The sequence below is a fragment of the Procambarus clarkii genome, chromosome 12 (assembly GCF_040958095.1).
Source record: "Procambarus clarkii isolate CNS0578487 chromosome 12, FALCON_Pclarkii_2.0, whole genome shotgun sequence".
Classification (NCBI taxonomy): Eukaryota; Metazoa; Arthropoda; class Malacostraca; order Decapoda; family Cambaridae; genus Procambarus; species Procambarus clarkii.
The window spans coordinates 46,093,243-46,097,606 of NC_091161.1; the positions used below are offsets into that span (position 1 = coordinate 46,093,243).

Here is a 4,364-nt window from a genome sequence, read left to right on the forward strand (position 1 = left end):
ACACATGGCCACGTCCCCACCAGACATAAATATCTCTTTGATATCCCCAGAGTCAAACTTAATCTATGTAAACACTCTATGTAAATAAAGGGACCTAGTCTATGGAACTCACTCCCTTATAATGATTTGAAAAGCTGTCCAACTTCTGCCATATTCAAAAATAAAACCAAAAAGTACCTGTAGTACTTTTTAAGTACGAGGGAGTAATGCGCAAAGCGTCCCTCACCTGTGACGTCACAGCGTCATCTGACGCCATATCAACACATCGGCCATTTTGTCGTCAGTTCAGTCATGGTGAGGACTAACCCTTCATGCAAACTGCACCTACTATCAAGAAGAAGAAGATTTTGTGTTCCACCGATAGTATTATCGTAAGTAAGCACTTATATTTTATATTTTATTAAATTAATTGATTCTATTTTTCTGTAATAAAGGTCCAAAGGGTTGTTAAGGAACAAGGGTGTAGCGATACCGACGCTCAGTGCGCTCAACTCACACCAAAGTATCACCTGTGTAGCTTCTGTAATTAGTGTTAATTAGTTATGCTATAAGATAATGAAGCGAGTATAAGATTAACTCGCTACAAGGGTACTGTGTTGGGAGGTGAGGGCTGTTACTGGTGTCTGTGGGGATGTGAGGACTTGTACCAACCACTATCACCACCAGTACCTTGTCTTGCATCCTGCTTAGTATTCCTATTGAGATATGAAGTATTATTGCATTCATATAATTATTCATTCATTGTCATTACTATTTTTATGGGCTATGTTCTGTTACCCTAATGCTTTTTACCCCTGAGCATGTCCATTTACTCTCCAGCCCTTCACAAGCCACTGCTGCACCCCCTCCATGCCCATACTTACTGTGCTTATTCTTACAGGACTGCACTGCATTATGTGGTGCTCACTGCCTGGACACCTTGATACATGCATTATAGGGTTCTGGTAGTTGTTCTACTCACCAAGCCCTTCCAAGGCCAGGCTTGACATGTGAGAGCTTGGTCCAACAGGCTGTTGCTTGGACAGGCCCCTCAGGCCCACATATCCACCACCGCCTTGTTTGTCCGGCACTTCAAAATCAAATGTTTATTTACGTAAGGTACATACATATTTTTAGGTAAGGTACTCTTTATTTGGGTAAATTTATCTTCGTAGTATTTAGCTTTGGCTCGTCTAATTATCTTGGATAGCAATAACGAGTAATTCTTTGAGAATTCTTTGGAGACAATTCCTAACCTATACTTCTCCCAACCTATACTTCTTCTCAAGGTCATCTTCACTTCTTGAAGATGTTCAGGTTTTCTCTTGAAGATGTCGACGGTTGTTCCAGCAATACTGTATTTCTTTTATTGCTGAAAACCTGTTTTCAGCCATAAAAAAATAATCCTGAATCCAGAAAAAAATCCCTTTTGTATCGTCTGGAAATTTTCAAATATTGCTGATCAAACCTGAGTCTAAATTATTTGTATATATTATGAATTACAGAGGTCCCAGGACAGGGTTTTTAGGCACTCCACTTACATTTTCCCACTCTGACTTAACCCCCATTTATACAAACTCAGTCTTATCTTTTAGCTAATAATTTATTGTACACACCATACTCAGCCTGTGTAGGGTAGTTTATTGTGCATGTGTAGTATATATATTTGTGTAGTATATTTGGTATATTTAATGCCTCTAACCTCTCCTCATAGTTCTTGTCCTTCAGTTCTGGGAGCCCCTTAGTAGCATGTCTTTGCACCTTTTCCAGTTTGTTTATGTGCTTCTTAAGATATGGGCACCATACAACCGCTGCATATTCCAACTTTGGTCTAACAAAAGTCGTGAACAATTTCTTGAGTATTTCGCCATCCATGCATTTAAAAGCTCTGAATATTATCCTTTACCTGCAATTGGTTGTTGCTGTATTTATAGAATATGATTTGTTCTACTTTACATTTGTTTGTTCCTTTTTTTCAAAATTTCTTTCTGCCTCTCTCCTCACTGCCGTGTAGTTGTTTCTCTTTGTATTACTGGTATGTTTGGGGGTTTGGCCTCTTCGTATATTGATTCCATTTTTGTGTCTTTTGGTCTCTGTCCGTCTTGAAATTTCAGTTGAACAAATCCTGTTTCCTAGTTCTGCATCTTTGTTTTGGTATAAATGTTTTTGTTCCTTTATCATATATTTCACAAAATTGACATACTGTGCATTAATTCATCTCAATTACTTCCTTTCCTAACAGCAAGCCTTTCCAGTAAAATTCTTTGAATTCTTTTCTGACTTCTGGCCTAATGTTTGTTTTATCCTAGTGTGTATGATGCCTAGCGTGTGTCTGGTGCCTGTTGTGTTAAACCGAAGATAAATGCATAAGTATAGGTCAGTAATTTCTCCAGCTTTGAAAGGGGCTTTCATTATGCAGAAGTATTCCACTCTAGAGAGCACTAGCGTCTTGAAAACTATCATCATCGGTATAGCATCTCTAGTGTGAAAAGTTCTTGTTATCTATCCTGTCATTTTTCTTGCAGTTGTGACGGCTACTTTATTGTGTTCTTTAAATGTAAGGCCTTCTGACATCAGTACACCCAAATCCTTTACGTTGCTTTTCCGTTCAATGTTATGATTTGACTGAGTTTTGTAAGTGGTTTCCGTTTTTATATTTTTTATTTTTTCCGTAGCGCATGAGCTGAAACTTATGTTCGTTAATCACCATGTTATTTTCTGTAGCCCATAGAAAGACCTGATTTACATCTGATTGGAGGTTTGCCGTCTCCTCTATGTTGCCTACTCTCGTGAAGATTCTAGTGTCATCTGCAAAGGATGATCAAGTACTATAGGTTGTTTCCTTGTCTATGTCCGATATGAGGATGAGAAAAAGTATTGGAGCAAGCACAGTACGCTTGGGGACTGAGCTCTTTACGGTTGATGGTCCAGATTTTATTTTGTTGACTACTACACATTGGGTTCTATTAGTCAGGAAGTTGTATATCCATCTGCCTATTTTTCCGGTAATTCCTTTTGAACGCATTTTATGTGCAATAACACAATGGTCACATTTGTCAAAGGCTTTTTTTTGTCAAAGCGTTTTGTTTGTCTTCCATGGCATCTAGTGCCATGTCAGAGTGGTCCAGCAACTGTGATAGGCAAGAGCGCCCTGTTCTGAAACCATGTTGTCTGGGGTTATGGAGATGCTGTGATTCCATGTATTTTGTGATCTTACTTCTTAGCATTCTCTCAAAGATTTTTATGATGTGCGATGTTAGTGCTATCGGTCTGTAGTTTTTTGCCTCTGCCTTATTTCCTCCTTTATGGGGCGGTGCTATCTCTGCTGTTTTTAGTATGTCAGGGACAATGCCAGTATCTTGGCTTTGTCTCCAAAGAATGTGAAGGGCCTGCGATAACGTTTTTTACAGTTCTTGATGAATATAGAGTTCCAAGAGTCAGGGCCTGGTGCAGAGTGCATAGGCATACTGTCTATGGCTTCTTCAAAATCCAGTGGGGATAGGATCACATCTGATTTATGATTTGATGTTGGTATCATATCCATGAAAAATTCATTTGGGTTATCAATCAGATGGATGGAGAGCTACACTCGTGGTGTCCCATTTTCCCAGCACTCTTTGTCATATAATGCTTTGAAACTTTTGACGGATTTGGCCTCCACCACCTTCTCACCTAACATGTTCCAACCGTTTACCATTCTGTTTGCAAAAGTGAATTGTCTTACATTTCTTCGGCATCTTTGTTTAGTTCGTTTAAATCTATAACCTCTTGTTCTTGAAATTCCAGGTCTCGGGAAATCTTCCCTATCAAGTTTATCAATTCCTGTTACTGTTTTGTACGTAGTGAAACTACGTACGTTTTGTACGTACGTAAACTTAATTGGTTTATCCATTACAGTATTTTGCAGTTTATTTCATGATCCTGTGCTTAATACTTGCATAAATAGTAGATTACAAAATGCATTTTTATATCATTAGTATTGAATAATAATAATGCAAATAATTGACTTATAAATGATGTACAATTAATTGGTAGGTGATATTATATTATTAATATTTTTTCATTCTTGCAAAGCCTTAACAAAGTCATTAACATGTTAATATAAACTTGATCACCTTCCACTTATTTTCTCATGTGCTACCTACATGTACAAAACCTTATTCCTAAATGCATATTTTGTTCTGAAACTTGTCCTTTATATGTTGTGTATCACCATCTCTGGAGAGTTTTATCTGATTGATGTATAAATTACTTTTAATTTTACAGAATATTATTGTTATACTGAATTTATTATTATATAAATAACTTAATTTTACAGAATCATCTATCAACGCACATCCACAAGTTGAGGAGGAGGATGTGACCTTCCAGATGTCTGAAGTACT

General features: G+C 37.5%; 1 long non-coding RNA gene across 1 annotated transcript in view; it reads left to right on the forward strand.

Moving 5' to 3' along the window:
* Positions 1 to 272: 272 nt before the first annotated feature.
* Positions 273 to 4,364, forward strand: part of LOC138364163 (uncharacterized) — a 4,138-nt gene continuing 46 nt past the window's right edge. The window contains exons 1-3 of the long non-coding RNA XR_011228334.1: positions 273 to 371; positions 881 to 1,098; positions 4,298 to 4,364. The exon at positions 4,298 to 4,364 is cut by the window's right edge and continues 46 nt beyond it. This is a non-coding gene — a long non-coding RNA (uncharacterized lncRNA). The remainder of the gene's footprint in view (positions 372 to 880; positions 1,099 to 4,297) is intronic.